At 42.9% G+C, this 14,383-nt stretch overlaps 1 protein-coding gene across 7 annotated transcripts in view; it reads right to left on the bottom strand.

Moving 5' to 3' along the window:
* The window catches only part of lrp1bb (low density lipoprotein receptor-related protein 1Bb), a 446,550-nt gene that overhangs the window by 366,200 nt on the left and 65,967 nt on the right, over window positions 1-14,383 (bottom strand). The window lies entirely within an intron of this gene.

The following is a 14,383-nucleotide window of genomic DNA, read 5'->3' as shown; positions in this document are numbered from 1 at the left end:
ATATGGGATTTTACAACTATAGCTAAATTCGAACGTCTAACAGGTAACCACCGTCTTGACGAGACCTTTAACAACCTTCATTATCTTAGCATTTAATTGTCTTTTACTAAGTCAAACAAAGTGACAACATGCTCCGGAGGTCTCCTGGGAAGCAAATGTTGCTGATTAACATGTCCTATAGAAATATAACAGATAATGAATGCTGTGTCACATACAAAATATGTCTGTCCATTCTACAGAAACAACAGTCATTTCATACTTCAATTAATGTTATCTTTTTAATTGCAACTATCCACCGGTGGGTGAGCAATAATGATTCATGTTTGGAGTTCAATCGGGGAAAAACACAATGTTTACTCTGGTAGACTATGGTAATTAGCCAGCGATGATTATAATTACCTGAAGGTCATAAGAGCTCCAGAATGGGAACACTAAAGAACACAAAGAACTAATGGAATTAGTCATTAACAGTTCCACTGGTTATTCTACTATCATGAGAAGGCCATACAAAATAACTAGTAATGCTGCATAAGGTTAAAATCTCACCTTACAGGTAAAAATAATTAGAAATAGGTGTATTCACTTTTGAGGACACAAGCTCAAGTACAAATACAAGTAAATATATTAAATATTTTATATGATGTATTTCCTATTCAATAAAACTGCATGAATAAGGCTTCAAATGCTTACATGCTTTCTAAATATAGTATAATTAAATTATAAAACAGCAACCTATAAGATTTCACCTTCCTTAAAACTGTAAAATACATTTTTGTATGTTTATTTTTAGAGAAAATGTGCATATTTTCTTAAGGTGTTTATTTGTTTAAAATGTTTGAATTATTTTAGATTACTTTGATATAGTTGGCTATAAATCGATCTCTAGAGTGATGAAACCACTCTCCCCTGGCTGCGCTGTGTAAAGGAGTTTATGGGCAGTCGGAAGAGCGAATGAAATGGTAGGAGGGACATCCCAGCTTCAAGTGGTGTCAGATTTCACATCCTACTTCACACAGAAACTCCTGTGTCTGGGAGAATCAGGGCTACCACTCAATGCAATCCATTTCTATCTACGGTGTCCAAAGATCGATTTATAAGCAAATATGTCTGTCTGTAGGAACTGGTATCAGAACCACCCAGGTCCTCTAAAATGAGGACTTTACATCGAAGAATTAAGGTGAAGTGATTCCATTGAGACTGAAACTTTGCTACACTACCTACCCAGCACTCATATCTACAGTAGTATGTCATCTACCATCACAAATATCTTCCATACAATTCAACCTGAAGCATCAAGAACTCATTAGATCGGGGCAGGACACTGATGTCACTGTGCACTCTCCTATTTTAAGTCTCAACCGCTTGCTACATAACCTACAAGTCTAGCAATGCTGCCTGAATCACTCTCTGTGCCCCAATCTCTATACTATCATAGCTCTTAGAATACATACCAAATACATTGCTTCATTGTGGTATGCTAGTGTAGATAATGGAACAAAGTCCATGGTCTTTAAACTGGTCTCTCACAAGCTCGCTTTTCAAGACAATACCACTTGGAATGGAATGCCAGTCTTTTAATTAATGTCTTATACGCTATGTTCCTCCTGAGCACATCCAATGTACAATTCTTGGAAAACCTTTCTTTCTTTGGTACTGCCAGTAAATGTATGGAAGGAAAGGGATAGTCCTGTTTGAACCACAATGAAATGTTTTCAATTCTATTCTTTCTATTCCATGTTAGAAATGGTGCAGGTTGGTGCAGACTTCCATTTAGATGTACAGGTTTTAAAGTATAGAAGGCTCATAAGGTTAGGTTTTGTTCTAACACTTGACTAATGTGCTTGTAATTTGACTCCTAAATAATTGAATGGTGGTCCCTGTAGACACATTGGAAATACAGCCTGAATCATAAAGCATTTTGGCATAACCCAGTGGAGTCTAAGGGACCGGGTAGAACGGAACAGAACAGCAATCGATTGCAGGCAGCCACAGAATTTTGAGATGGAAATGACAACAATACTTTGCCTTTGAGGCTTTGGACAGCCAGTGGTACAGGTTCCATTACTCAAAAATGTATGTGGACATTTCACTCTAGATTCTTTGATGAAGAAACATAGAAAAAGGCCAGATGGGAGACTGGTGGGAGTTAGTATGCTGTGCAGGCAATTACAATGTGCCAACTAAATAGCCTACAGTATGCAATGATGCAACAATCAGAAGCAGCAAGGACAAGACAGAATTCCTGATAAATTCTGTTCAGAATTCATCAACCTGGTTAGTACATGATCAACATAGCAATGATGTGAAACATGGAAAACCTAACAGTGTTTTGTATCCTGCAAATATATTGCGTAACAATTATTCAAGGATCATCGTTAGACTAGTATACTTATTTATCATCCTATTTTGCTAGTATTAGGAACTACAATAGACTGTGTTGTGCCAAAGGATATGGTAATCATGCAATGTGGCTTTTTGAGGTGCACAGTGAGGGAGACAATTAAGATGAAATCCCTTGGTTCCAATCAGCACCCTCTATACTTCTGAAAGTCACAACATGATTTGAAGCAACACAACATAGGCAGAGACACAAGCATACAAACCCCCAAAAACATACGCACTATACACAAACGTACACATCAGTTGAGGTTGCTGAGGGGATGATGGCTCATAATAATGTCTAGAACGGTGCCAATGGAATAGTATCAAACACATGGAAACCATGTGTTTGATGTATTTGATACCATTAGCCTTATTCCACTTCAGTCATTACCAGGAGCCTGTCCTACCCAATTAAGGTGTCACCAACCTCCTGTGGTACACATGGATTTTGTGTTGTACATAAGTGCTAGTAGAGTAGGGTCCTGAGGGCACACACTTAATATGTTGTGAAATCTGTTGTGAACGTATTGTAATGTTAAAAAAAATGTATAACTGCCTTAATTTTTCTGGACTCCAGGAAGAGTAGCGGCTCCATTGGCAGCAGCTAATGGGGATCCATAATAAATACAAATACACATCTGATAGTATTAGATGAAGAAAAAAAAATATTGTGTAAGTGAAATGAAGTAAGTGGAATTATCACATTTCTCAGCAGCAAGTCACCCCAGGTGTTTTTGGAGTGCTGCACCAAAGAGAACGAGAAAGCATGTCTCTGTGCCTTCTGGTCGTGGCCTCAGGCTTTCCTTGCTGGGACTGGGAATTTGCTCTGGGCACCACCGTTTCATCCAGAGACTAACGCTATAGGCTGCCAGTTTTATCCTCCCTACCCTTGTTTCTAATCTCCTAATATGCTTTTCACACAGGGACGAACAAATCCACACACACCTACATATCTTCATTCCAATGTGATATTACTTTAGAGCTAGCAGAATATTTGTGGGAGTGTTTGGGTTGGAATAGTAGCTGTATCTGTCGCTGTATCTCTATTATTCTGACATATTTGCCGTTTCAAACCTCAATATGCAACTCTGAGGCCATATACTGTACCTAAACACAAGACAACAGGAAGTAGAGTATGAGTAGTTTAATACTATAGCAGTGGTTTCGGGATTGGTTAGGGTATTTACCGTATATACACTGAGTGTACCAAACATCAGGAACACCTTCCTAAAGCTGATGCAGCACTCCATCACTTTCCTTCTTGGTCAAATAGCCCTTACAGAGCCTGGAGGTGTGTTTTGGGTCATTGTCCTGTTAAAAAACAAATGATAGTCCCACTAAGCGCAAACCAGATGGGATGGCATATCACTGCAGAATCCTGTGGTAGCCATGCTGGTTTAGTGTGCCTTGAATTCTAAATAAATCACCAACAGTGTCACCAGCAAAGCACCTCCACACCATCATACCTCCTCCTCAATGCTTCATGGTGGGAACCACACATGCAGAAATCATCCGTTTACCGAAAATATCAAATTTGGACTCATCAGACCAAAGGACAGATTTCAACCGGTCTAATGTCCATTGCACGTGTTTCTTGACCCAAGCAAGTCTCTCATTCTTATTGGTGTCCTTTAGTAGTGATTGCTTTGCAGCAATTTGACCATGAAGGCCTGATTCACACAGTCTCCTTTGAAAAGTTGGTGTCGAGATGTGTCTGTTACTTGAACTCTGTGAAGGATTTAATTGGGCTGCAATCTGAGGTGCAGTAAACTCTAATGAACTTGTCCTCTGCAGCAGAGGTAACTCTGGGTTTTCCTTTCCGGTTGTGGTCCTCTTGAGAGCCAGTTTCATCATAGCGCTTGTTGGTTTTTGTGACTGCGACAGTTCTTGAAGTTTGATGTTCTGGCCATAATATGAACTTGGTATTTTACCAAATAGGGGTAACTTCTGTATACCACCTTTACCTTCTCACAACACAACTGATTGGCTCAAACACATTAAGAAGGAAATAAATTCCACAAATCAACTTTGAACAAGGCACACCTGTTAAGTGAAATGCATTCCAGGTGACTACCTCATGAAGCTGGTTGAGAGAATGCCAAGAGTGTGCAAAGCTGTCATCAAGGCAACTTTGAAGAATCTCAAATATAAAATATATTTTGATTTGTTTAACACCTTTTTGGTTACTACATGAGTCCATAGGTGTAACTTCATAGTTGTGATGTCTTCATAGTAAAAATAAATAGTAAAAATAAAGAAAAACCCTTGAATGAGTAGGTGTGTCCAAACTTTTGACTGGAACTGTATATATAAACTTTCTCATCTCTCTAATAACCATGACACAATCAGCAAAAGTATGATAACAGCAGAACAAGTTGTAGCTAACACCCCACAAAATGGCATTAGGATTCTAGTCACCCCTGTGGGCCAGTCAGCCAGCCTACATCGAAAGTAAAACCCTAGATTCAAGTAACCGAGCCAAAAATAAAAAATGTGCCTAACACTGGCAAGAGGTAAAATATAATTTGCTTAGATTCTGAGCTTTAGCAAATGGAAATGTAACATATGGACATCATCCAAATCGCTTCACGGTGCTCCTCTCTCAATATTATTTGGCACCGGAGAGTCAGTGACTTACAGCTACAGAGGTTATTCAGATGTATTGGGGGAAGAGAGATGGACCGGTTGCATTATCACCTGATATTACAGAGGCAGACAGGAGAAGGAGTGTGGATGTCTGACTGGAAGAAAAAACCCACAGCATCAAATTGATGTTTCAGTCCCCAGACGACTTGCAGAGGGACAGATGGCATTACAATATGAGGACAGCACTATTAACAGATCCTTCTCTACTGTGTGTGTGTGTGTGTGTGTGTGTGTGTGTGTGTGTGTGTGTGTGTGTGTGTGTGTGTGTGTGTGTGTGTGTGTGTGTGTGTGTGTGTGTGTGTGTGTGTGTGTGTGTGTGTGTGTGTGTGGTGGGGAGTTTGACTGAGGAGGATGTAGGATTGTTGGACAACAGAGCCAGAATCGTCAGATGGCCGTCCCATCATGCATTGCCTGAAGACAGGGAAGGGACCTGTGTGACACTGGCAGGTGGGACGGTAGCCACACTGGCACCTTGGCAGCACATCTTTCGACAAGTCTGCCGTTTATAGTTGGCACGTTGGGCAGGCCATGTGTTGGCTTTTAAGGAAAGCTTCATTAGTACTGGAAGTGTCACTAGAAAGAGGGGTTAAGGATGTTTCTACAAGAAAACCTGTAAAATGCTGGCGATAATCGAGTTGGTAGACACTATAAGCCATTGCTGATGAACAAGCAGGGATGACATCAAATGAAGCTCCAACTTAGACCAAGAAAGCCTAAAAAAATGATCTAGAAAGCTGTTGAGATTTTTTCTCTTATACTTCAGGCACTGATGTTGATCGGGAGCATCTGACACCCTGCTGCTAATTGCTATCACAGTCGAAACTTCTAAAACAGAACCCGACACTTTTGAACAGGACATGCAATCTAACGTATTGCCTTTTCAAATATCCAAGAAATTAAGACAAAAACACTTAAGTTAGACTGTCACTGTTGTTGTGCCTTTGATGAATAGGTATAGCTTACGGTTTCCGTGGAGAATTGCAAGGCCGCCTCCAGAGAGTGTCTTTCACCCTGGATTTTAGGGGTGGCTAATGTTGGACCCATGACACATTATGCAGTTAAAGAAGCTAATGGATCATTAGCAGATAGAGAGAAGTCATTTTGATAAGAGTGTCAACTGCATCCATCCACACTTTCTCTGTGATTTTAGAATGGTTTATGTACGCTTGATGTGGTCATTCATCACATAACGAATCTCAGTAATCATTGTATCCTTTCTGTGGCTCCCTCTGGGAGTTGACAATTATACTCTTTCTCTGTGGATGTCAATGTTGACAGATGACAGCTTATGTATGGTCTGCCTGTCAGCTGATATAATGGTAGGAAAGTTAGCGGAAGTTTGTCACAGAGGAACACAAAATGCCATGCCAGAAGATCCTTTCACTCTGACTGAACTGAAATAGCTTTCGTAACCAAACCTAAAGATCACATCATCATGATGACATGAGAAGGCTTAAAGTAAAACACATACACGCACACACACAAATCTTGCCGCAACTAAGTTTTCCAATGTTTGCAGTTTTCTTGTTAGGTAGACTCATTAGGGTCATGACGGTGCTGTGTCCTTCTCTGACACAAATATTAGACAGGGCACATATCTTTATACTGTACATACAGGGCCCACTGTACACTGTAGCGATGAGAAATACATGGCTGACTGTGATACAGTTCTGTAGATTGGCCAGAGGCTAAATTAGAGGCTACCAGGAGGAGGGCTTGGGTGAAAGGAACGTGACATACAGAGAGGCAGAGGAGAGCGAGCGAGAGAGTGACAGAGTGAGGGAGAGAGTGAACGAACGAGAGTGTGAGAAAGAGAGAGGGGAGAAGGCAGGAGGGAGACAACAGCACAGCATGGAGTTGGCCCCCTACCGCTGCAATAGGTGACCTCTGGAACAGATCCAGGGCTGCTGCCCACCTCTGCCAGACTCAACACGGCCTCACCTTTCACATCACATGTTCACAAAATAAATCCCACATCCACTACGAGTGTAGCCAATTAAAAAGTTATGCATAATTTAGCAAGTCATGTGGCAGAATGATCAAATTGAGTAGGATTTTCAGTTAGTTCTTGGAAATTTCCTCAGGCAAGGAAACTTACAAAAATTATTTAAAAACTATAACCTGATTCTATCGTTCATCACCATCACCTAAAATCTCAATTTTATCCTTGCTTCCTTCTTTTACGGAACACATCATTGGACTTAATAGCCTTAATACTGATATGGAAAATTAAGATACAAAGCCCTGTAGAAATCTGATATCAAGTTTTAACTACCACACAATTAATGACACGAATGGCTAAATCTCAAGTCCCAAATGTGCAAGGCCAGCAAAAAGACAGTTTGTGTCTTGCGTTTGAAATGAAAGCTTACCTCGACGGGGAGGAAAGGAAAGCTATCCCTAACTATAAAAAATGTAGCCTGGGGATGAAATCACATTACAGAGAAGCACCATAGACAGATTCCAGAATCCATTCCATTCCATTCTATTCTATTCTATTTTAAGAACAGGTAGAACATACAGTATCTCCTTCATTCTCTATGAAATGACTCTACGGCTCCTCTAATTAAAAGATAGAGGTAAAGAATTGTGGATTTAGAGCAGCGACAGCATAATTGCCAGCTGCCATTGGGGAGCCAGGCAGAGTGGAGGGTGGATCGAGTGAGGGAAGCTTGTCTTTAAAAGGCCAATCAGCTGTTGAAACAATAACAAAGTGACTACCCCACCGCTGTTTTGGTAAAAAGCTGAGGGATGGGCTAGGAGAAATGTAACCACTCTCAAATTCATACAAAGAGCTATGGATGCAAGGACTAACCATCCATGATATCAACATGATAGTTTAATCCATGTTTTGAGGCTATACAGTGTTTGTTTTCATTTACAATGTTTACAAACATTTGAGTAAAACAAGATTATATTTTGGGTTCTGAAGAGGTGTGACAGTTGATCTTAACTCATTAAGTATTTATAAGTTATATTCTTAAAGAATAAATAGGCATATCATTGATTTATTATTCCAAAAATGTATGTAGCAACTGCAGATTGTCTCTTCATTTGTTTAATTTTTCAACCTTTATTTAAACTAGGCAAAGCCTAAGGGCATAGGATAAATAGAGGGGATTGAAGCTATGCTATACACGGACACACAGGGACATTAACAGACACCTCTGAAAGAACAAAATCCCCGCTTTTGCTTAACAGGTCTATTTTAATTGTCACTAGCCCAGCCAATCATTTCCTGTCAAGGTTCTTTCCTTTTTGCTCCACACCTGCAGAGTTAACTATAGGGCATTTCCATGGTAACAGAATTACGCTGCAATTCAGATTTTTAATTTTAAAATGTATACTGAACAAAATCCATTGATTTCAAAGTTTATCAAACCATACAACTCTATGCACAATAGAGGTCGACCGATTAATCGGCAAGTTTTCATAACAATCGGTAATCTGACTTTTTGGATGCCATAGCAGGCTGACCACCTGTTACGCGAGTGCAGCATCAAAAGGACCTTGTGGCTGCAAGGAGCCAAGGTAAGTTGCTAGCTAGCATTAAACTTATCTTATAAAAAACTATCAATCTTCACATAATCACTAGTTAACTACACATGGTTGATGATATTACAAGGTTAACTAGCTTGTCCTGCATTGCATATAATCAATTCGGTGCCTGTTAATTTATCGATGAATTACAGCCTACTTCAACTTCACCAAACGGGTGATGATTTAACAAAAGCGCATTCGCAAAAAAAGCACAGTCCTTGCACAAATGTACCTAAACATGAACATCAATGCCTTTCTTAAAATCAATACACAGAAGTATATATTTTTAAACCTGCAAATTCATGTTAGCAGGCCATATTAACTAGGGAAACTGTGTCACTTCTCTTGCGTTCAGTGCAAGCAGAGTCAGGGAATATGCAGCAGTTTGGGCCGCCTGGCTCTGTCACGACTTCCGCCGAAATCGGTCCCTCTCCTTGTTCGGGCGGCGTTCGGCGGTCGACGTCACCGGTCTTCTAGCCATCGCTGATCCACCGTTCATTTTCCACTGGTTTTGTCTTTGTTTTCTACACACCTGGTTTTCATTCCCCAATTCAAATCAAATCAAATTTATTTGTCACATACACATGGTTAGCAGGTGTTAATGCAAGTGTAGCGAAATGCTTGTGCTTCTAGTTCAAACCATGCAGTAATATCTAACAAGTAATCTACAAATTCCACAACAACTTCCTTGTACACACAAGTGTAAAGAAATTAATACGAATATGTACATAAAAATATATAAATGAGTGATGGCCGAACGGCGTAGGCAAGATGTAATAGATGGTATGGAGTACAGTATATACATATGAGATGAGTAATGTAGGTTATGAAAACATTATATAAAATGGGATTGTTTAAAGTGGCTAGTGATACATCTAATACATGAAGATGGCAAGATGCAGTAGATGGTATAGCGTACAGTATATACATATGAGATGAATAATGTAGGTTATGTAAACATTATCTAATATAAATAATATAAAGTGGCAAGTGATAAATTGATTACAGAAATTTTCCCATTATTAAAGTGGCTTGAGTTGAGTCAGTATGTTGGCAGCAGCCACTCAATGTTAGTGATGGCTGTTTAACAGTCTAATGGCCTTGAGATAGAAGCTGTTTTTCAGTCTCTCGGTTCCAGCTTTGATGCACCTGTACTGACCTCGCCTTCTGGATGCTAGCGGGGTGAACAGGCAGTGGCTCGGGTGGTTGCTGTCCTTGATGATCTTTTTGGCCTTCCTGTGACATCGGGTGGTGTAGGTGTCCTAGGTGTCTTGGAGGGCATGTAGTTTGCACCCGGTGATGCGTTGTGCAGACCTCACTACCCGCAGACCTCACTTCATGTATTTAACACTCTGTTTCCCCCATGTTTTTGTGTGTGATTGTTTCAATGTTCATTTCGGTTCATGATGGCTGCTATTTCGACGGGTGCTGTTTTCAGCCGTGCGTAATATATTTACCGTTTGTATTTGGTCAAGTGTATTTGTTACCTTGTGCCTTTATTTTTGAGTAAAGTACATTGCTCACCTATTTTGCTCTCCTGCGCCTGACATCATGCACCAGCTACACTCACCTTCTGACAGAATCACGCACCAAACCATATGGAGTCAGCAGGAGCAGATACCCCCGGATTAGGGGTCGAGGAGCGCGTCCAGCAGCATGCGACCATAATACAACATCTCGGCATCACCATGGATCGCATCCTGCAGAATATGGATCGCTGGAAGAGAAGAGGAGTTCCTCCGGCGCCTCCACCAGCATCACCAAGGGCACCACTACTCACCCCTCCTTCACCCGGTCCCAGTGGGATTCAGCTCGATCTTCCGAGGGAGTATGATGGGACAGCTGCGGGATGTCAGGGGTTTCTACTCCAGCTGGAACTCTACCTAGCAACCGTCAACCCGGCTCCTTCGGGCCGTGAGAGCGTGTCCGCTCTCGTCTCCTGTCTCTCAGGGAAAGCTCTGGAGTGGGCCAACGCCGTGTGGGAGGAAGGAGAAGCGGTGTTGGACCAATTTGAGGATTTCACCCGGAAGCTTTCGACCACCCGCCTGAGGGTAGAGCGGCGGGTGAACGTCTCGTCCAACTTAGTTAGGGGACGAGGAGCACACAGGAGTTCTCTCTGGACTTTCGGACCTTGGCCGCCAGCGCGGGATGGAACGACAGGGCCCTGTTCGATCACTACCGTTGTAGTTTGAGCGAGGACATCCGTCGGGAGTTGGCCTGCAGGGAACCACTCTCACCTTTGACCAGCTGGTGGACCTGTCCATCCGGTTGGATAACCTGCTGGCTACCCGCGGACGTCCAGATCGGGGTCTGTCGATTCCATCCCCCAGCACCACAGCTCCTACGCCCATGGAGCTGGGAGGTGCTGCACGTAGGGCGACTGGAGGAGGGGCCGGTCGTCATCCTCCTCTGGTCATCCGGGCATCAGTCGGACAGTGCACTGTCTTAGTGGGAAGTACTGGTGGTCCACTTTGGCTAAGGACGTGAGGGTTTATGTCTCCTCCCGCTCAGTGTGCGCCCAGTGCAAGGCCCCTAGGCACTTGCCCAGAGGGAAGTTACAATCCTTACCTGTTCCTTAACGGCCGTTGTCGCACCTGTCGGTTGACAGGGTAACACCGCGATCCTGGTCGTTGTGGATCAGTTTTCTATGTCCTGTCGTCGCCTCCCTTTGCCTGGTGTCCCTACGGCCCTACAGACTGCGGAGGCCCTGTTTACACAAGTCTTCCAGCACTACGGTGTGCCTGAGGAAATAGTATCTGATCGAGGTCCCCAGTTCATATCAAGGGTCTGGAGGGCGTTCATGGAACGTCTGGGGGTCTCGTTCAGCCTTACCTCGGGTTTTCACCCCGAGAGTAACGGGCAGGTGGAGAGAGTGAACCAGGATGTGGGTAGGTTTCTGCAGTCTTATTGCCAGGACCGGCCAGGGGAGTGGGCGGCGTTCGTGCCCTGGGCAGAGATGGCCCAGAACTCGCTCCGCCACTCCTCCACTGACTTCTCCCCCTTTCAGTGCGTACTGGGGTACCAGCTGGTTCTGGCGCCTTGGCATCAGAGCCAGATTGAGGCTCCTGCGGTGGATGACTGGTTTAGGTGTGCTGAGGAGACATGGGACGCCGCTCATGTGCACCTTCAGCGGGCCATGAGGCGCAAGAAAACCTGCGCAGATCACCACCGCAGTGAGGCCCCGGTGTTCGCACCGGGGGACCGGGTCTGGCTCCCGACCTGAAACCTGCCCCTCCGCCTGCCCTGCCAGAAGCTGGGCCAGCGGTTTGTGGGGCCATTCAAAGTCCTGAGGAGACTGAACGAGGTATGTTACAGGTTACAGCTTCCCCCCGATTATCGTATTAAAACCTCTCTGGGCTATGTGGGACGCTAGCATCAAAAAGGCTTTACGGCGAAAGCAAAACATTAGATTATGTTAGGACAGTGCCTAAAAAATAAAAGCCACACAGCCATTTTCCAAGCAAGGACAGGCGTCACAAAAACCAGAAGTACAGCTAAAATTAAGCACTAACCTTTGATGATCTTCATCAGATGGCACTCATAGGACTTGATGTTACACAATACATGTATGTTTTGCTCGATAAAGTTCATATTTATATCCAAAAACCCAATTTTACATTGGTCCGTAATGTTCAGAAATGCTTTTCCTCCGAAAACTTCCGGTGAATGAGCACATCAATTTATAGAAATACTCATCATAAACGTTGATAAAATATTAAACTGTTATTCAAAGAATTATAGATAAACATCTCCTTAATGCAACCGCTGTGACAGATTTCAAAAAAGCTTCACGGGGAAAGCACACTTTGCAATAATCTGAGTACGGCACTCAGAAAACAACATCAGGCAATACAGATACCCGCCCTTTTGGAGTCATCTAAAATCATAAATAGCATTATAAATATTCACTTACCTTTGATGATCTTCATCAGAATGCACTCCTAGGAATCCCAGGTCCACAATAAATGTTGTTTTTTTCGATAAAGTCCATAATTTATGTCCAAATACCTCCTTGTTGTTAGCGCGTTCAGTAAGCTACTCCAAATGTAGGAAGCGCGCCGAAAATTTCACGACGAAAAGTAAAAAAATTCTATTTACGTTCGTAGAAACATATAGCATCAATGTTTAGGGCCTTTTTAACATAAAACTTCAATAATATTCCAACCGGACGATTCCAATGTCTTGAAAAATGTAATGGAACACAGCTACCTCTCACGTGAACGCGAGCCAATGAACTCATGTCCTTTCCTGAGTCAACAACTTCCAACTTCCTTTGTTCGCTCTCTGTTCACCATAGAAGCCTCAAACAACTTTCTAAAGACATCTAGTGGAAGGCTTAGGAAGTGCAAAATGAACCCTAAGTCACTGGATACTGAATAGGCCCAGACTTGAAAAACTACAAACCACTTCCTGGTTGGATTTTTTCTAATGTTTTTGCCTCCCATATGAGTTCTGTTATACTCACAAACATCATTCAAACAGTTTTAGAAACGTCAGAGTTTTTTCTATCCAAATACTAATAATATGCATATCCTACATTCTGAGCCCGAGTAGTAGGCAGTTTAATTTGGGCACGTCATTCATCCAAATTTCCGAATACTGCCCCCTGTCACTAAAAAGTTAACCCCTCGTTCCATGTGTCTCTCCTCAGGCCGGTGGTGGCTGGTCCACTCCAGGAGTCTGAGGTGCGGGAGGTTCCTCCACCCCCTCTGGACATTGAGAGGGCCCCAGCGTATGCAGTTCAATCCATACTGGATTCGAGGCGTCGGGCGAGGGGCCTTCAGTACCTGTTGGAGTGGGAGGGGTACGGTCCGGAGGAGAGATCCTGGGTGCCGGTGGAGGACGTGTTAGAACCATCGATGCTGCGGGAGTTCCACCGTCTCCATCCGGATCGCCCTGCGCCTCGCCCTCCGGGTCATCCCCAAGGCCGGTGTCGGTGCGCTGCTGGAGCTGCGCGTCAAGGGGCGGGGGGGGTACTGTCACGACTTCCGCCCAAGTCGGTCCTTCTCCTTGTTCGGGCGGTATTCGGCGGTCGACGTCACCGGCGGTCTTCTAGACATCGCTGATCCACCTTTCATTTTCCATTGGTTTTGTCTTTGTTTTCTACACACCAGGTTTTCATTCCCCAATTACATGTTGATGTATTTAACCCTATGTTTCCCCCATGTTTTTGTACGTGATTGTTTCAATGTTCATTTCGGTTCATGATGGCTGGTATTTCGACGGGTGCTGTTTTCACCCGTGCGTAATATATTTACCGTTTGTATTTGGTCAAGTGTATTTGTTACCTTGTGCCTTTATTTTTGAGTAAAGTACGTTGCTCCCTCATTTTGCTCTCCTGCGCCTGACTTCATGCACCAGCTACATTCACCTTCTGACATGCTCGTTGCGAACTGTCTGAAGACCATTTCTTCCTAACAAAGACAGAAATTAATTTTCCATAATTTTGCATAATTATGACATAACATTGAAGGTTGTGCAAAGTAAGAGCAATATTCAGACTTAGGGTTGCCACCCGTTCGATAAAATACAGAACGGTTCCGTATTTCACTGAAAGAATAAACTTTTTTTTTTCAAAATTATATTTTCCAGATTTTACCATATTAATGACCAAAGGCTCATATTTCTGTGTGTGTGTATTATATTATAATTAAGTCTGTGATTTCATATTTGATAGAGCAGTCTGACTGAGCGATGGTAGGCAGCAGCAGGCTCGTAAGGATTCATTCAAACAGCACTTTACTGCGTTTGCCAGCAGCTCTTAGCAATGCTTGAAGCACAGCTCTGTTTATGACTTCAAGCCTATCAACTCCTG

The sequence above is a fragment of the Salmo salar genome, chromosome ssa25 (genome assembly GCF_905237065.1).
Source record: "Salmo salar chromosome ssa25, Ssal_v3.1, whole genome shotgun sequence".
NCBI lineage: Eukaryota > Metazoa > Chordata > Actinopteri > Salmoniformes > Salmonidae > Salmo > Salmo salar.
The sequence above is the reverse complement of the archived record's forward strand: the minus strand, read 5'-3'. Positions and strand labels throughout refer to the sequence as shown.